Raw genomic sequence first — 25,965 nt, forward strand, 5'->3', positions numbered from 1 at the left:
CTCTTTGATGTCTTCAATGGCATGCGATTGGTTAATATGAATGTTTTATACTTCATTCACAAATCCATGGCTCTTGCAGAGTCAAATCTAGCATATGTTGTCAAGCTCACTTTCAGGGGAAATTTTAAGAACCACCCTAAATTTATATGTATAATAAATTGGCGAATCCCCATGATAGATAGGAAAAATGGGAGGCGATTTTATCAGTAATATAATGTGTGTGTGTGTGTGTGTGTATAATTTTTGGCGAATCTCTCACCAAATTATATTATCCTATACAGTCATGGAAAATCTTTCACTGAATAATAAAACATTGTGAAGTCTTGGCGAATGTTTTGTTAAAGTATGAAACCATATATGATAATAATAAAACATATTCATTAAATTGTAATATACTAACATACATTTTTGGAAAAAAGAAACAAAATTTTCACTTCCTACAAACAATGTTGCAAGTTTTAGTGGCCATGTTTGTCATGGTAAGAGAGATTAATGTTTTCTCTACAACTTTTGTCAATCTACCACTTTTGCTAAGCTATCAAATCTCTTTCCTATTCCATAGACTCCAACTGCGAGATAAAAAAACAAAAAACACATCAAGTTTGTTTACCCGAACACGCCAACAAGTAGCAAGCCCCAACTATATAATATAATGAAGTAGTAGGTATCTGAAAGGCCTAAAGGGGATCTAATGGAAAGAAGTCACCATTGTCAGAAGCCTACCAATCAATATATAAATATATAAATGTAAATTTATTATTATTTTAATTGGAAATCTTCAATTAAATAATAAAATTTAATTACGTCTCTCCCAATCTAAATTTCTTATTAGCATAATTCACTACCTTCATACCATTTTTAACAGCGTTGTAACATGTGGATTAATTTCCTTTTTGGTGCACAACCTCCGCCTTTTAGGACAATATGGTGCAATGACCCAACCCCTACAGATCATTACGACAAACTAAAAATAGTAGAGAAGATGAAAGGTTGTACAAACCAACATATTTTTCAAACAACTAATCCAAGATCACTACCCTAACTTTTTCATAAAGATATCATATTGACAATGTTTGAAAAATAGTGGTAAATATGGGCAGTGACTATCTCTCTTCTGCGAGGGTGATGCGGAAAGAGTTAAGATTTCATTGTTTTGAATTTTTTTTGTTAAATCAGAAAAAACAATATTAGTTGAGATATCGGTATTTTTTACTAAATTTTGTGAAGTGAGTAAATGTAGCTTTAACCAATCACCTTAAGATTTTTTTTTACAATACAATTTCCTAAGTCTATTTAATATCTTCATTATCATAAAAACCAACCTATATCCATCTTAACTCCACATCTACCACTCTTAGAGGGATGAAATCTATTTATCCCTCCCAACACTTGGTAGACCTGGAATTAAGATGGATCTAAGCTCATAGAAATTCCCCTTTAAATAGTCTATGCTCACATGAATACCCTGGTATTACCATGGGTCAATACCATGGGTTATCATAAACCTAGAGCTTAAAAACTACTATTAGTAATTTATAAAAATTAATAAAAGTAATACTTGATTTTTTTATTTTATTTTTTATTTTAATCAAGTTAAAATGTTTAAGTGATATTAAATTACAACATCCATCTTTACTCTCGATCTACCAAGCTTCGAGAGGGATCAAATATTTTTTCACTCTATGTTAGTTTGCATATCACAATATTTGATCCAGAGTAAAGATGGATCTATGCTATTTTAATTCCCCCCCTTTAGATAGGGGGCATTCCATGTGAATACCATGGTTCAATACCACGTGCCATTTTTTTTTTTATTAATACTAATATTAGGGTTAATAATGTTTTTTCTGCATGGTATTAATAATAATTTGGCTCATGGTATTTGGCCCATAGGCTTCACCTAAATATAACACATTTTTTGAGTGTTCATAAGTATAAGGTGGCATATGGAGTAAATATAAAAAAATGTTTTATTTATTTACCATATCTCTAGTTTACTTATATTTTTATTAATTTACCATAACTTTTTTATAAATATGGTATTTGGCCCATAGGATTCGATTAAATAAAACCTCTTCTTGAGCCTTCTCAAATAGAAAGAGGGTTATGGAATAAATATAGAAAGAGCTTTTATTTATTTAGCATACCTATAGTTTATTTATATTTTTATTTATTTGCTATACCTTTGAAGTATAAAAAGAGTTTTTATTTATTTACCATACCTCCACTTTATTTTTATTTTTATTTATTTACATGCATGCGTGTTCATAAATATAAGGTGACATATCGAGTAAGTATAAAAAAATAAATGTTTTATTTATTTACCATAACTCTCGTTTATTTATATTTTTATTAATTTACAATACCTCTTTTATAAATATGGTATTTGGCCCATAGGATTGAGTTAAATGAAACCTCATTTTTGAGCCTTCTTAAATAGAAAGAGGGTTATGGACTAAATATAAAAATTGGTTTTATTTATTTACAATACCTCTAGTTTATTTGTATTTTTATTTATTTACCATACATTTGGATTAAGTATAAAAAGAGCTTTTATTTATTTACCATACCCTCCACTATATTTTTATTTTTATTTCTAACTATCATAAATACATTTTCTTGAAAGTGAAGGTGAATGGAAGATTGTACCTCCTAATTTCATTTTTTTTTTTTACCCTCTTCCTTAAAATAAGGTAGGCTAACCTCCATATCTAATTTCTTTATAAAATAAATTTGGGGCGATTTGTAACAATGTACTATGATACAAAATCCCCAATAAAAATATAAAACCCCTTAATTTAGCCCAAGGGCGAAAATTCAATTTTCCATGCTCACTTTGTGCTATACAATTATAATATATAGTTAAATGTAATATATTGAAATTATTTAAAACATTAAAAATTCGAGAGGGTTTGGTTTATATTTTGAAAATGCTAATGAAATTTGACTTATCTATTAATATTCAAAGCTTATTAATAATAATAATAATAATAATAACTATGCACTACAAAAAGTCCTTCCATGTATGTGATTGGTCATATCCTTGTTAAAGAGTATAGGCTACAGAATCATAAATTATAATGTTTTACTTTCACAAACAAACCACTTAAAACTCAGGATTATCACCATCAAAAAAATTAATTGCACATATACTTATGAAAATTTTATGCATGAAATGCCTACGGATTTTTCAGTGAAAATGATTTTAGAAATCCTTGTATAAATTTCTATGAAGCTGCAAAGAAAAAACATATCTATAACATAGATTTAACACAAATCTACGTACACTGAAATTTAACACAAATCTACGTACATTAGTTTGGCAATACATGTCATGTCAATTCATTGTTGTCGGTCAATAAAGGAAATGTGCCCAGACCTTTCATTGCTAGAGTGTAGTAGTTACAACAGAACCGAAAAAGGCGGCTTCGGAACACTGAACACGAATGCCAACAAACACACAACCTATAAAACACGAAATGCATTTCGTGAATTTGACGTGTTCGGTAACCGTTCATGATAGCAGGACAACCATATGTCTTTGCATAACTCAATTCGAGTTGAATCTCTCGCGAGCATACCAAGTGACGGTGAAATCATCATGATATAATAATAGTTGAATCCCTGGCGAGTGTGCTGTGTGCTTAGTGACGGCAAAATCATTGTGAGATAATAAGTCTCCAGCGCACTCACCCCATCACAAATAATATAAAATAAAAGCAAAACAATTTAAAAAACAAATTATTATTTTTTTATAAAGTTAATATTACAATTTGTTATTTGTTTTTTTTCAACACACTTAATTGAAAATTCAACACATTTTTGAATCTCACGTAGGGATAATAATAACAAATAGAAGAAAACTTAAATATAATTTGGGGCCTGATACGCATAGAAAGGGCCATGAAGTTCACATTATATAATTGAGGGACCTTATAATAAAATCACCCGGGTGGCAACTTTCTCTTGGGAGGTCTTTCAAAACAAGAATGGTTTTGTTATTTTAATATTTTGTAATAGGAGGGCCCACTCCCCACTATCTTGTGGGCCACTCCCTACTCTCGTTGTCACTTCACTTCACACTTGCATTATAAACTTAATACATAATATGATTTGTTTCAATTTTTTTCACTTCTTCATTCTAATATATTTTAGGTTTAATCATTTTAAATTTTATTTTATTTATATATATATATATATATATTTATATTTATATTTATATTGCGGGATTTTTTTATTTTGTTTAATTAAAATTGTAAATTTATTCAAAAATTTTAATATAAAAATAAAAATAAAAATTGTTTACTTAAAGTTTTGGTAAAAGTTTGTTTTTTTTAGCCTAAAAATAGTTTTGACATTTTGATTTTGGAAGGTGTTATATTGAGTTTTATTTGGCTAAGTGAGAGGGAGGATGCCTTGTTAGAAAGAAAAAATCATGAAAAACATTTTGGGAATAGTTACATGACTATATTTTGCCACTTATTATACCAAAAATTCAACAGATGTTGGAGCTACGAAATTGTAACTAAATAAATCAATTTGGGAATTTGTTTGAAACATTTTTTAATTGGTCAAAGCTTTTGTTGGTGCAAAGAGGTTTGAAGGTCATTTTCTTGAACCAAAGAATTCTTAAAAGAGATCAATAGGGTGCACAGTTTGTAGTTATCTTATTTATTTAATTAGATTTTAATTTGAGAACTTATTTTCCAATTTAGTATTTTCAATTTGATATGCAATTCTTATTTGTTATAATTTTGATTTTAATGATTTTTGATAGCAGATCTGTTGGAGAAGAGGAAGCTAAGGTATCTTGGAGCAATGATATTGTACCAACAAAGGAGTAGAAGGTGGTTTGAAATTCCATATTTGATGGATCAGAATAGTCATCCAAAAACTCTCCATTTTTTATATTTTTTGTAAATTATTAATATCATTTTTGAGAATGAGAAATAGTTCCTCTTCTATGCAACTTAGAGAATCTAAGAAATTTTCTAAACTTAGGGGTTGCCTTTCCGAATTCAATCTTTCATAGTGACATGGAACTTGCACTTTTGTAATCCTTCTTCGGGTTGGCACAAATGATCATTTTGAAAAGATTTTTAAGGGAGAATTTTTGTAAAACAAAGCAAGGATTTGAGGTTCAAATAATGTATCTGCAGATACTTTTATTTTGTTCTTTGTGTTACACTCTTGTTGATATGAAAATAATTATCTTTTAGATCATATCCCTGATCTATTGGTTTCATACATTTGTAATTTATTTCTATTTTTCTCATGTGATTCAATCAATTTTTTGAGTAACTATTTACTTAGAAATTTTCCATCCAAAATTGATTTAATTACCATTAAAATTAAGTGAACTATTTACTATTTTCTATGACCAACCATTCATTATTTTAGATCTCCAAATAAGGCATGTGTTGCACCTAAAATATCAATTGTTCGTGATTTTTCTATAGTATGATATTCATTATTGAAAAATGCGTTGAATCCCCATGTTAATTAAATCCATGCACTTCGTATTTGTGAGAAATCTCATAATTATTGAGTTAGATTATTTTTCCTTACTTTTCCACAGTACGTATAGGTTTATATTTTGAGTTAAGTTATTTAATCACATTTGAAAAAGTCTCCTTATGGAGGAGAAATTGCATTTGTGTCTTAGCTTAGCCTTTGTTTCAGTTTAAGGGTAGCCTTCTTTCAAGAGCTCTACAAGAGTGTAGATATGAGATATATCTTCTTCTTTGGTGACTATTAGATATATCACAAATCAGAAAGGAGAGAGAGGTGGTAATTGGACCCACTAGAACTAGTCAGAGCCATCATTCAAATGGACAAGAGTCTGATTTGGGGCTCTGACCAAATGACCTTCCTAAATGGTGATGAAGTCATTTTTATCCATCAATAGATGGGTATGACTATTAATACTATCAAAGTTAAATTCATGGTAATTAATTCCCAAAATAGCACATAACATACTTTCATATATGGAAAAACTACTTGGAGGGAGTTCCTTCAAACAAGTACCTTTTAATTGATATCCCTCACAAGCTCAATTGGAATTATAGGATTGATAAAAGGATAAATGGAGGATGGAAATATTACCTTGGGATTGAAATCACTTGTAAATGAGAAAATATTTGTACATGGGATAAAAAGGAAACTCCTATTTGAGACTCTCATAACTCCTAATATTTTTTATGTATGAGAGGTTTGAGACTCTCATGACTCCTAATGCTTTCTATGTATGAGAGGTTTGAGGTTACAATATCTCTAGAGGGTGATGGAGGAAGATGGAACATATTCAAAAGTACTTTATAAGGCTAAAGTCTTGGTATTAAAAGAAATACTCCCTATCCTATCCTATCCTATCCTCTTTATTGAAGAAATGATTTCCCCCATTGAAATCATGTCTATGAATATGTATCTTATGTGTAAGAGTAATTCAATAACATGCAAACCAAAAGGTTTCCTAAAATTGATTCTATGTCTAGCCAAAACTCCTACGTTCGAATCAAAGAGAGGATAGCATAAGGATGCCCAATCTAGTCTTGACCATTGGGGGATAAATAAGGATATGATTTTGTAGAATGAAGATAATATTAAAAATATTATTACCTCAAAATATAAGGGGAAATTTATGGTGGCATAGAGTTAGAAGGAACATAGAAACTAAGATGTTTTAAGGAAGTTATCAATCACAATATTGAATATAGAAATCTCTTTGTCTTCACTAATGTTAAGAAGAAAATGAGCATTGCTAGTATAAGAACAAATTTGAGGAGCTTCATAGTGAAAGTAAACATTATTCGTTGCCAAAACACCATGGGATGAAAGAGATTCTCACTTTTGTGACATTAAGAGGGTTGCATAAGAAAAGAATTTTATCTTAGACAATACATATTATAATCACTTTGGATCTAATTTTCAAAATACTTGTTATATTATGAGTCTCCTTCACCTTTTAAGTCGGGAAAAAATAGTGATATCGGAACACTTCTCTTAATGATTTTCAAGCATAGAAATAAAACGCTAAATATTTTTTAGTAATCTCTTTCCTTCATAAAGTGTGGTAGACCATATCAATCTTATGGGCATTAATCATCATCATCATTATTATGCCATTTATTTATAACAATTTCTTCTATTCTTTAATTTAGTATACTTCTCTTCTTAGAATGTTTTACTATTTTATCTAATGAATTTTGAAGAACTATTCCTGAAAATTATAAAGGATAGGTAATAATGTTTCTCTATTTTGAAAAATAATTGTGAAGTTTGTGAATTTATTTTAAGTATTATTAGATAATTTTTCACTTTCATTCTATAAATATTATGAAAAAATCATCATAAATCTAATGTCTTATTGAAAAGTTTCAATGCCATTAATCAAGAATATTTTCCCATACCAAATAGAGAAGGGAGTAATTGGCCTATTCTTTGTGTTAAAATCCCGTTGTTATAATTATATATTTTCCCCATTAACACATCCATCTTAGCTAATTTATTGTAGTTTGGAATGCCTCAACCATTATTTCCAAATAATAAATGTCCATGTTGATGCACTTATGGTTATCATATAATGTTGGGTCATAGGTCATGACATTATTTTCCCATTTGTAAAAGGGGATGGCTACCATAATCAAGTGTAGTAAAGCTACCACTTATGGCTTGGATGTGAATAGTTGTCTCTTTACACCTTATTTGGGGCTCATCACTTTGGATGAATATACATGGCTCTTTTTGCATCACTTAACTACATGATTGCAATCATTGAAGAGGGGAGGCCCAAATTAACATGAGTGGATAATTTTATAGGGAGTAGACATCCTAATAAATGGTCACCACATGCACCAATATTCTATTCATTTGACAATATTTCCACTTCACTATAAGTGGAATAGCTATGCAAAATTTTGTCTACTACTTATTCCTAAAGGATGTCTCGAATGAATAGGTATGAGGGTATTTTTTCCAATGCATCAACTCTCATGTCATGAGATGTTCACTAAAACAATTATGTGCATATATAAGTCAAAATATTACCACACCAAACATTATTTAATGGAATGCATAAGAAATTGTTAATGTAGAAATTCATCATCATTTGTTGATAATATAATGTGCCTAAAAAAAAGAAATGAGTGGATCTAACTTAATTTCAACTCTACACCAACTTTACAATAAATAACATTATGGCATAAATAAATTACTAAAATTTAATTAAAAAATAAAAATGAGAAAATATATTCAAATGGTTAAAAAGAATTAAAAACTCTTATTTATTAGGAGTCAGATTAGAAATGAAAATATTTGATAAAAAACTCCAAACATGGACTTTTCAATATTTGTTTTATATGCATCTCTTCCACATATTTGAAACCATTTATAAATAATAAAGCCAGATTTCAATAATACCAAAATATTTCTTAAATACTTTGTACAAGCGCATTCTCAAAATTCTTCATTACTTTTTTTTTCAAGTGACCATCTTTATATTCTTACACTTACTTCCAATACCCCCACACACATATATATATATATATATATAATAACTATCTTAATATTCATTCACGTAACTTAAAAAACACATAATATAATGGATGCATGGATATGAAGATGGTGAGTGGAAAATAAACGAATATATTAAAATATTTCTGAAGTATATTACATAAGTTCATTCTCGAAGTTTTTCGTTACTTCTTTTCCTGTGACCAAGTTCATATCCATGCCATAACTTGAAGACACACAATATATATCTTACTTCTTTTCCGGTGACCAAGTTCATACCCATGCAATTAATTTGAAGACAGACTATATATCAGTAATGCATATAACAAGTTAACTTCACCTCGGAGTCACCAAACCTCTACAAAAACTGCTCAAGTGACAAAGCAAATTGTTACAGAAAAGCGCGGCAAAGAAAAAGCAAAGAGGAAAAATTAAAACAATTTTCTAGTGTGAGATGCAGTTTGAGCTGTCCACCTGAAATTTGTGGCCACAACAAAAGTTATCCTCGACATTATTCTGGAGTTTCTGTTAAGCATATGATTGGTGTCGTTTATTGTCATAGTGCTTGGATTTCATCTTAATCTGTACGAACATGGCGGAATTCTAGCCCGTGGATATGCAAGGACACGGCGACAAGAAATGGGGTAAATGAAATATTAATACCTAGAAAACAACCAGGAAAAGGGAGATAAGCTGATAAATAAAGGATTAACATCTAAATAGGCAAGAACATACTGATAAGTAAAGGCATTTATGCTGATAAATGCAGGATAAGCACCTTAAATTGCCAAGAACGTGGGCACAAGGAAAGGAATTGGATCTATGCTGTGAAATACAGGATTAACTCAAAAGGCAAGAACTACAACTAAAGCCATTTATGCTGATAAATAAGTAAGGAAATAGTGTCCAAAAAACAAGAATAAGTTTACAACATCAGAATTTATGTTAACTGCACATTCTAAGAATATCTCAAAATCTCACTCAGTTACACAATTGATCTGTACGCTAATCATCATATTCTGGGATATTCTTGGAATTTTCTATTGAAATAAAGATGTAACTTGTGTATCATGTAAATATATAGTAGTTTAATTATTCTATTTAGTGTTGTTATTGGTGTATAAGGTAGGTAGACAAAGTAGGTATGGGTAACATCCTTGCATTTTATATCCAATAGTCTAATACTGTGACTTTATGGGATTTTTGTATTCAATTTATCTGGAATTTAATTAAAAATGGGTAAAACTAGAACATCCTTATAAATTAAATGTAGAGTAGTTATAATTATAATTATTAAATTAATTAAAAATAAGTAAAATTGTAGTATCTATATATAGTAAGTGGTTGGTAAAAAACTATAGTCTAATAAATATCAAAATGCTTCATGATATATATACATTTACTAACATTAAAAAAATCACAAAAGATTTTGTTCTCAATTATTATATATGTGTAAATAAAATATATACATTTTTTTATTTCATTATAGACATTTTAAATTATTTAAAAAATTGTAAAAAACATAATTAATTTTAATATATATTTTAATTATTGTTTAAAAAAATATAAAAGAACATAACTCCTTTTAATATATATTTTAATTTTTAATTTAGAAATATTTGTTGATACCTAATCATATGGATTGGGTGAACAACTATAGTTAGTGCAAATAAATAATAGAGGAAATGGAGAGTCATCAGGAGATGAACTGAACATTTTCACCCTCTTATATATAATAACGACCAACCTGAATGAATAGATCAATCACATTTGAGGAGTTACCTCCTGGCCTCACATGGTATCAAAGGCAACCTCTATTTTTATTTTTTTGCATTGTAACTCCTATCAGTTTCGTGCCCTTTGTCTCTTTTCTCTACCGAATCTTTGTGTTTGGACACACCATCCGCATTCAATGTGTAACTCTCATAGAAGTTGTTTGGAGCGGACCTCCAAACAATAGTTGAAGTCATTGAAGCCTGGGCGTTGAGAGATGGAACATGTGTGTTAAAAGACTGTGAGCTGGGTCAAAACGTGGACGTGTTGTGCCATTTGGTAAGTGCTTTCAGTAATCAGAATTCATTATCAAGCAGAAGGTTGATGGCCAATGGCATATATGGTGAATGCATGAAGTTTCTACTCAGTTGAATGGTGTTTTACACTAGAGTGACTCTGTACATGGTCCCCTTGAATCCCACAAGTGTATTCACTATTGTGTAGTCCCCTCACTCCCCTTCCATTGTAATGTATTAAACCACCTCTGCGCACTCCTCTCCACTGCGCAACAGAGCCCTATGGTATCATAAACACACTCAGCTCCTATGTTGTTTCATATATATAACGCACAATTCCATAAACATGTTGTTCCATATATAAACACGATGTTCCATATATATAAGGCTGGTATATATATATACGTTGTTTGGTATATAACATTGTTTCATATATAATGTTGTTTCACATGGGTAACCACCTACGCTAACTCCTACGTTGTTTGTTTGGCTCCTAACCTGACTCTTACATTGTTTGTTTCATATATAACATTGTTTCACATGAGTAACCACCTCCCCAAAAATTCTCCCTTCCCCATATACCATCTTCCCTAAATATTCTCTTCCCCATATATTGCCTCCCCAAAATAATACTTATGTTTTTTAATATATCAAAGCACAATTTTTAAACCACCAGAAGTGCATTTTTTACATATTGGCAGCACGGTACTTTTTTTTTTAAAAGAATGCATTCATTGATATGTATTGTGGGAGTGATTCTCACCAGGAAGGAGAACTATCTAGAATGGTCATGGAAAATCAAACACACTCTCATTTTAAATGAGTTGTGGGAAGGAGTGTGTGTAAGAAACCGAGACAAAGAGCCATAACAGCTTACCTTAGACAAGGAATTCACCATTTGGGAAAATAAGTAAAAAAAGGCTTATACATTGATTTCAACATCAATAAATGAAGAGTTGAGTCGTCATATTTTGACATTTTCAAATTCTTTCGAAGCCTTACAAAAACTGAAGGAACTCTATGACTCACACTCTACACTTGGAGTTGTTCAACTCGTGATTAAACTCTTCACCCTTGAATTACAAAATAAAAATCGTCTCGCTCTTGCATGAGAAGTAAAATTTGTAATGCATGATATCAAAGTCACTAATGTTGAATTGGATATTCCTCTGATAGATTTTCTCAAGACACTTTATCCCACTTACTCAAATTATCTTGAGTCGTTGCAAGCAAATGGAAACCTCAAAGATATTACCTTTGACTCCCTTGTGAAAAAAATTTCTGAAAGAGAGAAAGCTTTTGGGAAGAAGACAGCTCCTGAGTCTTCTCAAGAGGTTGTGTGCCTTGCTCATAGAGAAAAGAATCTTGTTCAAGATTCTTCCAGAGGAAGAGGTGGTCGAAGAGGAAGAGGAAGAAATTTCAGAGGTGGGGGGGGCAGACACTCTCTAGGAGAAAAGTCAGACTTGCACTGCATACGCTGCAAAGGAGATGGATAACATGATGCATCCACATGCAAGTTGCCTTGTGACAGAATTCAGCAGGAAATAAACCAACCCAAAGGTAAAACTAATGACAAAGAGAAAGGTAAAGCACCTGAATCCGCTCACTATGTTGTGGCACACTATAATATTGGAGTAAAGGAAGGCTTATTTAATGCTTCACTTGCTTCTTGGAAAAATGATTGGTTGCTTGATTCAGAAGAAACTTGCCACATGACTTTTAGAAGAGATTTTTTTGAAGAATTTACTAGAAATGTTGATGGAATAGCATACTTTGCAGAAAAATCAAAACTCAAGCCATCATGGCTGGCACAATCACGCTTTAATTGCCTGGTTTTCCAGACTTTCTTCTACATGATGTTCTATATCTCCCAGAACTGATGAGAAACTTGTTGTCCTTGGTCCACATCTACCAGCAAGGACACTCCATTCATATGTTTGATGGCAAGCCTGAGGTGAGAAAAGCATTAGATGAGTCACTTGTCATGACGGGTATAGAAGAGGAAAGGCTTCTCAAGCTGCAGGGTACTTCTGATTGTGCACAAAATATTTCATACAATTCACATTTTGAAGAAGGTACATTTCAATCAAGTTTATTATGGCATGCTAGATTTGGACGCTTGAACTATGACAACCTTTGCTTATTGAAGAAAAATGGTGTTACTGGTTTGCCTACAATTCCTATGAAACATAAGCAATGTGGTGTTTGCATTCTAGGAAAGCATAGAAAAGAGTCTTTTCATGATTCACATTCAAGAGCACATATAAATTTTGAACTTATTCATTTAGATTTATGTGGTCCAATGCCTATTCCTTCTGGAAATGGAAATAAATATATGATGACATTTATTGATGACTACATGAGAATGTGTTGGGTTTATTTGTTGAAGAACAAATCTGATGCTTTTCAAACATTCAAGAACTTTCATACATGGATTGAAAATGATGCACAATATCATATTGGCTCTATTCACACTAATAATGGAAAATAATACATTTCAAATGAATTTGAAAACTATCTTCGCCAACTTGGGATCAAACATCAAAAGCTTTGCCTTATAATCCCCAACATAACAAAGTAGCTGAAGGAATGAATAGGACAATCTTAAATATGGTACACTCCATGATGTTTTTCAAAAATGTAAGATTGATGTTTTGGGCTGATGCAGTTATATGTGCTGTATATGTGAAGAATAAATGTCCATCTAATGCTATTAGAAACAAGACTCCTTATGAAATGTGGTATGGACACATTCCTGTGGTAAATCATCCTAGGGTCCTAAGTTCCACATGTTATGCCATGATACCAAAGGTACATAGAAACAAAATTGGTGAAAGAAGTCATAAGTGTATCTTCCTAGGGTATTCAAACACTTCCAAAGCATATTTTTTCTATGATGAAGTCAATAAAATGTTTGTTGTATCCAGAGATGTAATCTTTCTTGAATCATCCAAAACTGACAATGTTGTTGAGCATCAACTTGATCGCTTAGATAGATTTGCAAATGAAAAATCATTTCCAGAATTTGATAATCAAATTTCACATATTGAAGGGGGGATTCCTATACTAGATCAACGTGTGGAATCTTCTTCTGAAGCACCCTCTCCCTCACATGAAACTCCAACAATAAATGATGCTTTCAGTGATGTGATTGACAAAATTGGGAGACGCAATCTTGATTCAACCTCAACTCAATCAACGGAGCAGCCTGGACCATCTGAGAAAGGTCCCCCAAAGTGGCTGACAAAGACACTTGAAAGTGTTCATCGTGATGAGGTTGGAAAGATAGGAACTAGAAATTCAAACCAGAAAGATGGAGGTGATGTAGATGACTTTGATTCACCTATTGATATGGATGTTTCTTATGATTGTGAGTTGAATTTGTCTACAGAGTTTGAACCAACTTCCTTCAAAGAAGCTACTTCTCATGATGAATGGAAAGAAGCAATGCAGAAGAAGTATCATTCCTTAATATAGAATGGCACTTGGAAGCCGGTTGGTCCTCCATTGGGAACCAAACCAATTGGCTGCAAGTGAGTCTACAAGAACAAGTATAAAGCTCACGGCTCAATTGACAAGCACAAAGCTAGGTTTGTGGCAAATGTTTTGCACAGAAGGAAGGGGTCGATTATGAGGAGACTGTTTACCCCACAGTAAAATGGTCTACCATCCGAAAACTCTTTGCCCTAGTAGCTCAAAACGGTTGGAAAGTCCATCAAATAGATGTAAAAATTCCTTTCTTGAATGGAGATCTAAAAGAGAATGTTTTTATATCCCAGCTTGAAGGGTTATTGTAAAAGGACATGAACATAAAGTTTGCAAACTTGTGAAATCCTTGTATGGCCGCAAACAAGCACCGTGAGCTTGGAATTAAAAACTAACTGAGCATCTTCTGAAACTCAATTTCAAACATCATGATCTTGATGATGCAACTTTGTTTGTCAAGAAGGTTGGCAAAACAGTTGCATATCTTGTGGTATATGTAGATGATCTTTTGATGACAGGGAACAATGAGATCTACATTGCATCCATAAAGAAGGAATTGAGGAAATGTTTTGAAATGACTAATTTGGGCTATGTTCATTACTATCTTGGTATTGAAGTAACTCAACATCCAAAGTCCATATTCCTTTATCAAAAGAAGTATATTGGAGATTTGTTCAACAGATTTGGCATGACTAAATGCAATCCTCTCACTACTCCAATGGAACAAAACTTAAAGTTCACATCCATTGAGGTAAAAGAATTTGAGGATGTAACAAAGTATAGACAACTTATAGGAAGTCTCAATTACCTAACTACTATGAGACCAGACATTTCGTTTGCTGTTGGAATCCTCTCCAAGTTTATGTAAAAGCCTTGTGAGAGACATTGGTCTGCTGCAAAAAGAGTTCTAAAGTACTTGAAGTGAACTCAAGACTTTGGAATCAAGTATACACAAGTGGGAGACTTTAGGTTGCTTGGATACTCTGATTCACACTTTGATTGAGACAAAGAAATTGAGGTATCTACTTCAGGTTATGTTGTGAGTCTTGGATCAAGAGTTGTCTCCTGGAGATCATGCAAACATTCAGTTCCAGCAGATTCCACAACAGAGGCAGAATATGTGGCAACAGTTGAGGCAAAAAAATAAATTGTGTGGCTCAGTAAAATTCCTGAAGATTTTAAGGTAAAACAAGTACAATTGACTCCACTCATGATCAACAATACCTCGGCAGTAAAGCTGGCAAAGAACCCAAAGTTCCATGATCGAACAAAGCACATCAATACAAAATATCATCTAATTCGACATCATGTTAAAGCCAAAAAAATCCATCTCCGCCATTTTTCCACTAATGAACAGATTGCATACATCTTCACCAAAGCGATTTGAAGAGAAAATCTTGAAAGATTCAGAACGATGCTTCAACTCACCAACGTCCCTTCAGATTAAGGGGGGGAATGTTGACTCCTAATCATAAGGATTGGGTGAATCGTTATAATTAGTGTAAATAAATAATAGAGAAAATGGAGAGTCATCGGGAAATGAATTGAACAGTGTCTCCCTCTTGTATATAATAATGAAGAACCTGAATGAATAGATCAATCACATTTGAGGAGTTACCTGCTCGCACGAAAATATTACTAATTACAAAATATTTTATGGAAGTTAAATTTTAGTTCCACATAATCATCATTAATTGTTAAGTTATAATTTGAAATCCTTATTCTAAAATAATACACATATAAACTTCATTATAATTTAATTATTGAGAGTATTCAAAGTGCATTATATTAGATATAAAAAAAAATTATTCAATTTCTTTAAGTCATTTATCTATGACCATTTCTATGTTCTCATGATTTTTGAATAATCCACTTCAAACTTACTTAAAGCAATTGAATCCAAAAAGTAATATTTTACTATAATGATTAATATTAAATTTATATATGTAAAAATATAAAAAATCAATACATTAACTTTAAATAATTAAATTTAAAATGATATAATAAATATTTATATATATATATATATATATATAAAATAGTTTATGTAACATTGTCATCAAATCAAGAATCATAACGCTCTATGATAGAAAAAAAAAACAGAAAATCACTGTTTAAAAGTTGATAATTGAATATTAAATATATTGGGAATAATTTAATTATTTTATTTTTTCAATTATTCTTTTATAATTAAAATTAGTTAGCCTCAGGCTCCCTATTTTACTCTCAGCTAGATTTACCACCGTTAGCCATGGTTTATTATTCCTTTTTAATTAAAATTACTTAGCCGAAAGCCTGTTTTACTCTCAGCTGGAGGGACCCCTGTTAACCTTCTTTTTTAATTTTTTTTCAAATTATAATGGATAGTGGGATGGGCTGCAAGGGGAATATATTTTTCTTCCGAATAGGGATGGAGGGCCCACATCCTTTTGGCTTGCACCACGCTATATTTAAATGAAAACGAAAATGAAATTAAATTAAAACGTTTAGTTTCAGTTTTTCACTTAGCTACTTGAAATAGATTTGGAATTGGCTCGATTGTGAAACGTCCTTCCGGTATGACCATTTCGTACGATTCAAGTAGCAGATATGAACGACGCCAATTTTTTATTCTTGCAGCAGATATGGACGACGCCAATTTTGACCCGAGCACCTCCACAATCACAGATCTGCTCTTTTGCTGCTTCCCTTGCTGTGCCTTGGATGACGAGCGCTCGCTCTTTTGGCCTGCGTGGTATCAGAAAGTCAGGTGATCGAACTCCACGGCGGATTTCGCAGATGGCGATTCTTAGAACTGGTGGCCCAAGGGCTGGAACATCGTGAGACCAGCCGGAGAATGGTCGGAATCCGTTATTGAGGATGCCGGAAGCTGCTGCAGCAGGCCTAGATGGAAACAAGGTTACTTTGTTCGGCGGTTCAAAGCCGACGGTATAACCATATACAACTCCAAGCCCTTGAGATTTCATTACGATCCTCTGAGTTACGAGCTAAATTTCGACCACGGGTCTCGGCAGGACGAAGATCATCAGCGCAAGGGTTTTTCGTTATCTGCCGTAAAGAGCGGGGAGTGAAACCCTAAAAGGTTGGAAGTGAAACCCTAAAGGGAGTGAAACCCTAAATGCATACATTCATGGTGGAGTGTAGTTTGTTTTTAGGTTTCCGGTCCTGCACTTGGAACGTGCTGAACTCGAGACGCTGTAATTCGATGTAACATTAGTCATGATCCTCTGCTATTTGCTCAGATTTCAGGTTTGTATTTTATAGAACCATATATTAAAATTTTATGTATTTAAATATACTATCGAACTGTACACAACTCATCTGGGTGTCTCACTTGAACATTCGCATGCGAGGGTTGGAATATTTTTGTTCCTGCAAAAGCCTGTAACACCATTGACACCCGCGATTAGTATAGCCTCTAATCGCTTTGGAGGCTGCTTTTAGTATAGCCTCTAATCGTTTTGGAGGCTGCTTTCGGAACAAAATTTCACTATCCCGAGGCCACATTTTTCCAAACCATGATGATCATCTGATCTCCTTTTATTGTAATCGCAGGAACCGGGATTTTAAAAAACCAAGACATTTCAAGATATTTGTCTATTCTTCATGATTGTGTTCTATGAAAATATTTTAGGCTCCCCATAAAAATATTCTCTTCTCCTCTTTACAGCTGGATTTTAAAACGACACCTGATTTCAAAGTAAGTTTATTTATTTTTCATGTTTTAAAATGTTTTACTCTCTTATTAAAATATATTTTGGTGTCTTCTTTACAACTGGATTTCCAAATCATCTTACATGTTTGTAATGGTAAATAAAAACTTTTTTGTCTAATCTTATGACTGAATTTTTTAAAATATCATTTTGTTATTTCAAAGCCTAGAATTTATATCCAAAATATATATATATATATATATATATATATATATATATATATATATAATTTCATAATTGTTATTGTTTTTTTAATTTGTTAGTTATTTATGATTTTTGAGCAAACTATAAAATATATTTTATTATCTAGTTGATTGTGTTTTTACCTCTTCATATTCAATATATCAAATGGAAGATATATTTTTATAGGGTTTAAGGTTTTACTAACTTGCTCCATCTTTAGTTTAGTAATTAATCAAATAGCAATATGAGAAAGAAGGGGTTAAGATAATTCTAGAAATAATCTTTTAATTTTCTTGAAATAGCAATATAGAAAAAATGGGTGAACATAATTCTAGAAACAATTTTTTATTTTTCCCGTAGTTAATGATATTATTTTTAATTTTATTATTATTAAAAAACTAGTAATTAATGATATATTTTTTTTATTATTATTAAAAAAAATGATTAGAAAGTGTGATTTATTTCTTATTATATATGGAAATGGATTATAACTATGGGAATTGGAAAATGATCATTAAGACAGATTTTAGTTCATGTATTTTTCACTTTTCATTTAAATTTTATAATTTTTCACATTAATATTTAATTATAATAATTTTTTTTAGTTTATTAAAATATAATTAATTATTTTTAACTTATTAAGGTTAATTTGAATAGCTTCCAAATAATAAAGAGTCCCTCGGGTCCATCTACCATTTGTTCAAGGGACCACGGAAAAGATTGCAAGGATTCTTAAGAAAAATAATGTTCCCTTGACCTTTAGACTCCTTAACACCATTCATAAGTCCCTTCATTGTGTGAAGGATCCTATCAACCCTAAGGACATGAAGGGTGTCTATGTTATTCCTTGTTCCTGTGGGTGACATGACGTTCCATTAATCAAAGGATTAGTGAGCACTCAGCTGACCTTAAACATAGGAGAACCAGTCTTCCACACTTGCAGAGCATGTGGAGAAGACCAAACGTCATGTTTTATTGAAGAGGCCAGTGTTATTGCTAGAGTTTCGCATTTCCATCACTGGAAATTTAGGGAAGCCCTTGAAATTGAAAGAAGGCCTAGCAATCTCAATATAGATGACGGTTGGAAGATCAAGAGTTGTTGGATCTCGGTCGTGGTTTCCTTCCCTTCCTCCCCTCCCTCCTTTAACAGCTTGTTCTAGTTTTCTTCTAAAGAAAATTTCCCCATGTTTGCCTTTAACCTGCTCTCTTTAGCCATGGTTCTTTGGTCCTCTTTTGTCTGATTATATAGCATGAGATTTTTATTAGCAATTTTATGTTCCACGACTAATAAAATTAGTTACCTATCGTTTAATTAAATAATATTTAAACACTATTAGATTAATAATAATAATACAATCGATCCTTACAACTCCTAATATCCCTTGAACTATTAATATAAGTTCCTTTTAGTTCAATAATAAATTGATACCATAACCATTAATAATAAGAATAACACTATTACTATAACTAATATTACTTTTAATTCTCTTTTAATGAGTAATCTATATGATTTAATAGATATAATATAACAATAATTAGTATTATTTATGCTAATATTAAATCCTTACTTTTAATAATATCTTAAATCTATTTATTCCTATTAAGTAGCCATAAAAAGAAAAATAAATAAATAAATAAATTTTATTAATTGGTTATGCAAGACATTAATATAATATTAATTATTATTATAATTATTTTCCTTAGATTTATTATTATATGCAATTTTATTATAAAAATTCCCTAGTTAACTCAAATATAGTTAAATTTTCACTTAAATAACATATGATATTTATTAAAATAAGGTTTATTTTAGCATAATAAAATTATATAATTATACAAATCTAGTCGGTCTTGGTCAATCTTAGCCGTTTTTCCAGTATGATCTAATATAGCCGTTGTTCAGTATAACCGTTATTTTTTTCACTCAAACCTAGCCGTTTTAGGATCTTCTCTCCCTATTTACTCTACAGCCATGATCTCATTACAGCCATGATCTGATTCTTCAAGTTGTCGTGACGATGGTGCACACTAGTTGGTTCGAAACGCGTCGACAAATGAAATTTCATGTGATTTACGCTCAAAACTTTTTTCTCATAAAAAAATAATGTGTAAATTTTAGCATATACAATATTAATAATACGTTTTTTAGGTTTAAAGTGATATTAGTACTAAGAAAGTTTTTACTAATATTTATATTTTTTCTTTTGCAAAGATTTTATGAAATAATAGTAAACTTTTATTAGAGAATTAATTGTATTTTATGCTTTCTCACTTTGTTAATAGTTAGTCTTTTTTTTTTAAGAATGGATTGGATTATGAGGAAAGGTAAGTATGAATTTATTTTCATGAATTGATATGGTGTAAATTGTTTATTTTTTATAATTTAATTATTATTAGATATCTTATGCATGAAATAATTTCTAAGTGGGAGAAGTGGATAGTCACTAGATAAATCTATAATTTCTTATAAATATATAATGAATAACAACTTCCTTGTATATAAACGCCTTTTATAAAAGTTAAAAGTTAAAACATTTTTCAACAACACAACTTTTGGTGTTTCACTCAGTCTATGTTATGTCATACAAATATTTTGGAGTTGATTACCATTCATTGGGTTTATAATATAATTTATTGGGTTTATAATATAACGTCATTGGGTTTATTAATCGCATTGTGACAAATATTATCTTGGTATGAAAATGAATCATGGTCAACCATGGTCCAATGCTACATTCTAACAAGGATTGTCTTGATATGAAAATCAACCATGGTCAACAATGTTCAACCATGTTTATTTTAGGGTTTACAATATTTATTTTAGGTTTTATATATCATGGATTTAATATCAATCCCTTGAGTTTATTAGTCTAAGGGTTCATATTCCTAGGGTATAATATAAATCCCTTGGGTTTATAATCATTGTCAACCATATTCAACCATTGTCAACCATGGTAAATAATGGTCAACTCTGGTCCAACATCACATTGTGAAAAAGATTGGCTCATTATGAAAAACAACCATGGTCAACCATGGTCAAAGGTCACATTGTGACAAAGGTTTTCTTAATATTAAAGTCAATCATGGTCCAACTTATGATTATGACAAAGATTGTTTCATAATATGAAATGAACCACGGTAAAGCATGGTCAATCATGATCATTGATCGTCAATAATCATGGTCACATTGTGATGAAGATTATCTCTTGGTCCAACATCACAATATGACAACCATAGTCATCCATGGTCGATTATGGTGAGCCATAGTCCAACATCGTGTTGTGACAAATATTATCTCAACATGAAAACCAATCATTGTCAACCATGGTCCAACATGGTAATGTGACAAATATTTTCTCAATATGAAAATCAATCATGTTGAGCAATGGTCCAACATCGCATTGTGACAAATATTGTGTCAATACAAAAATCAATCATGGTCAATGATGGTAAACAATATTTATTTTAGGGTTTGTAATATTTTTCTTATAGTTTATATACCTTAGATTTATAAGATTAAACCCTTAGTTTATAATTATTCCCTTGGTTTTTGATTATTAATCTCTTAGTTGATTAGTTTGATTATTAATCCCTTAGTTGATTAGTTTGAATATTAATCCCTTAATTAATTAGTTTAACATTATTCCCTTAGATTTTCAGTATTAATCTTTACAACTCCAAACCCTTAAGATTTCGGTAAAATCCTCTCAACTACGAGCTGAATTTCGACCAGGGGTCTCGACAAGACGAAGATCATCAACGCAAGGGTTTCTCGTTATCTGCCGTAAAGAGCGGGAAGTCTGTGGGCCCCCTATGAATGAAACCCTAAAAGGCTAGGAAAATCCCTTAAACTCATACACAACCTTGATGTCATGGTGAAGTGGAGTTTGTTTTTAGGTTTCTGGTCCTTCGCTGGGCACATGTTGAACTTTGTAATTCGATGTAACATTAGTCATGATATTCTGCTATTTGCACAGATTTCAGGTTTTTATTTTATGGAACCATATATCAAAATATTATGTATTTAAATATACTACCGAAGTGTACACAACTCATCTGGGTGTCTGATGTGAACATTTGCATGCGAGTGTTGGAATATTTCTCTTCCTGCAAAAAGTGTCTGTGAAACGACCATAGTCCTTTTGGTATCTATGGCCTTAGCCTGTAACGCCATTCACATAGAGGACTAGTATAGCCTCCAAGGTCACATTTTTGCAAACCATGTTGACCATTTGATCTCCTTTTATCATAATGGCAAGAACCGGATTTTTAAAAAGCCACGTCATTTGAAAATATTTACCTATTCTTCATGATTGTATTCTGTGAAAATATTTTACTTATGCTCCCCATAAAAATATTCTCTTCTCCTCTTGCCAGCTGGATTTTAAAACGACACCTGATTTCAAAGATATTTTATTTATTCTTTATTTTTTTAATTTTTTACTCTCTTATTAAAATATATTTTGGTCTCTTCTTTACAATTGGATTTCCAAAGCATCTGCCATGTTTGTAACGGTAAATAAAAACCTTTTATCGAATCTTATGACGGAATTTTTAAAAAGTAATCATTTTGTTATTTCAAAGCCTTATTTTTGCGAACCATCATGAGGATCTCATCTCTTTTTACTGTAATCGATACGATTTCACATTTGTATCATAAAATTTATATAAATAGTTTTTAAAAGAATTTAGTTTTTATTATAAAATTTATATCCATTAGATTATAAAATAATATATTTATAATTTTTTGTTTCATAATGGTTAATTTTTTTAATTTGTTAGTGTACTTATGAATTTTGGAGTAAACTATAAAGTAGATTCTATAATCTAGTTTATTGTGTTTTTACCTCTTCATATTCAATATATCAAATGGAAGATAGATTTTGTATAAGGTTTAAGGTTTTACTAACTTGCTCATCCTTAGTTTAGGAATTAATGAAATAGCAATATGAGAGAAAAAAGGGGTTAAGATAATTTTATAAACCATCTTTTATTTTTCTGAAAGATCAACCATAGCAACCTAAAGAAAGAAGGTGTGCAGATAATTCTAGAAACAATCATTTAATAATTAATGATATTATTTTTATTACCATTAAAAAAAATTGATTAGAAAGTGTGATTTATTTTATTATATATAGAAATGGATTTGAATTGGAGAACCATCATTAAGACAGATTTTCATTTTCATTCATGTGCTTTTAACTTTTTTATTTAAATTTTATAATTTTTCCCATATAATATTTAATTATAATATATTTTTTTATTTTATTAAAATATAATTAATCAATATTTTTAATTTATTAAAATATAATTAATCATTTTAATTTATTAAGATTAATTTGAATAGCTTCCCAATATTAATAATGTGTAAATTTTAGCATTTACAATATTAATAATAAGTTTTTCATGTTTAAAGTAATATTAGTATTAAAAAGGTTTTTACTAATATTTACATTTTCTTTTGCAAAGGTTTTATCAAATAATTGTAAAATTACTATCAAAGAATTAATTGTATCCTATGCTTTCTCACTTTGTTAATAGTTAATCTCATTTATTTTTTTTAAAGAATGGATTGGATTATGACGAAAGGTAAGTATAAATTTACTTTCATGAATTCATACGGTGTAAATTGGTTTATTTTTATTTTTATTTTTTTTATTATATCTTATTCATGAAATAATTTCGAAGTGGGAGAAATGAATAGTCACTAGATAAATCTATAATTTCTTATAAATATAAAATGAATAGCCACTTCCTTGTATATATATACATTTTAGCAAATAAGATAATAATCAAAGTATTAAGTTATTTCTCAATTTGACAACTTTTAGCAAATAACATAATCTTCAGAATATTGAGTTATTCCTAAATTTGACATGATATCAAAGTTAAACATTTTCCAACAACACAACTTTTGGTGTTTCACTCATGCTATGTTATGTCATACAAATCTCTTGGAGTCGATTATCATTCATTGGGTTTATAATATAATCCATTGGGTTTATAATATAAATTCCCCAGGTTTATTAATTGCATTGTGGCAAATGTTATCTCAGTATGAAAATCAATCGTGGTCAACCATGGTCAACAATGTTCAACCATGTTTATTTTAGGGTTTATAATATTTATCTTAGTTTTTATATATCTTGGTTTTATTATTCTAAGGGTTCATATTCTTAGGGTATAGTATAAATCCCTTGGGTTTATAATCATGGCCAACCATATTCAACCATTGTCAACCATGGTAAATCATGGTCACCTGTGGTCAAACATCACATTGTGAAAAAGATTGACTCAATATGAAAAAAAAACCATGGTCAACCATGTTCAATCTTGGTGAAACGTCGCATTCTGACCAAGGTTGTCTGAATATGAAAGTCAATCATGTTCAACCATGGTCCAACGTCAGATTGTGACAAAGATTGTTTCAAAATATGAAAATAAGCAATGGTAAAACATGGTCAATCATGGTCAACCATCGTCAATAATCATGGTCACATTGTGATGAAGATTGTCTCTTGGTCCATTGTCAGAATATGACAACCATAGTCATCCATCGTAGCCTATGGTCAGCCATGGTCCAACATCACATTGTGAGAAATATTATCTCAATATGAAAATCAACCATTTTCGAACATGGTCCAATGTGGTAATGTCACAAAGATTTTCTCAATATGAAAATCAATCATGGTCAGCAATGGTCCAATGTCATATTATGACAAAGATTGTGTCAATATGAAAATTAATCATGGTCAACAATGGTCAACAATGTTTATTTTAGGGTTTACAATATTTATCTTATGGTTTATATAACTTAGCTTTATAATATTAAACCCTTAGGTTTAATATTATTCCGTTGGGTTTTCAATATTAATCCCTTATGTTTATTAGTTCCTTGGGTTTTTAGTATCAATCCCTAGGTTTATTAATCTATTGGTTCATATTCCTAGGGTTTTGTAGAAATTCTAACTATAGATTAACTTGATTATGCAATATAACTAAAGAAAAATACTTAATCTACTTCTACAATCAAGCTTGCGAAAGCTTAATAAGTTTGAGCAAGATCAAGCGGAACACATATAACAAGAAGAGGAAACAATACTCACGAAACACAGAAGAATACTCTCAGGAAAGCCTCAGCTAAAAACCCCGATATCTGTATTATCATACAAGTGGAAATATATCATGATTACACACAACTTTATCTCTCACAGCTATCTAGCTTTCAATAAAATCCCTCACTGCTGCTCATAGACAAATTAGACTGCTCATATGCCTTCTTCTTTGCCCTCCAAGCCTCTTATTTCCTTGTGTAGTTTTCCCTGGGTGATCTAGCTGTAACCTTATATGACACTGATCTCACACACTGCTCAAACACAGTGTAAAATTGTGCCAATATCAAGGAATGAATTCCTTCTGCATGCAAGAGTTTTCATTATAGGAAAATTCTTGCAAATGATAGTACATTATCCCTATCATTGATCTCAACTATGTATTTCTCAGAACTGGCATGCATGTGTTATCGATGAGAGAATCTTCAGTTATATGGAGCACACTAGTTTGATGCATGCATGCATTAACTCACTAAACTCACAATTAGTTCCTCAAACAGTTTGGAACTAATTTAACTCGACTTAGCTCAGTTAACTGAGTTAACTAATTACAACTGAAATACAACTCATCCTTATCTCCTTAACTAAGGGATAATTGTTGCATGACTTCACAAAGACTCCTAGTTTGGATTTCTGCAACTAATTAACTCAATATGAATTAATTAGTTATTTTCCAAGCAACTCATGAGACTAAATTCGAATTTTAATTCTCAATTTTAATTCAAGGACAAATTAAAATTGGAATATACTTGTTGGCACATTTCAACACTCCCTCTCAACAAGAAATGGATTATCTGCCACCCCGATCTTGTCTCTATGGAACTCAAATTTACACTTTGACAATGCCTTCCTCAAAATGTATGCATCTTACTCCTCTGTCAAAATATACCACAACAACATGATCCTCCTCGCCACACAGTCTCTGAGATGATGATATTGGATGTCGATGTG

Source organism: Pinus tabuliformis, chromosome X, assembly GCF_031772625.1.
Source record: "Pinus tabuliformis cultivar Carrire ecotype Pingquan chromosome X, CPIR1, whole genome shotgun sequence".
Classification (NCBI taxonomy): domain Eukaryota; kingdom Viridiplantae; phylum Streptophyta; class Pinopsida; order Pinales; family Pinaceae; genus Pinus; species Pinus tabuliformis.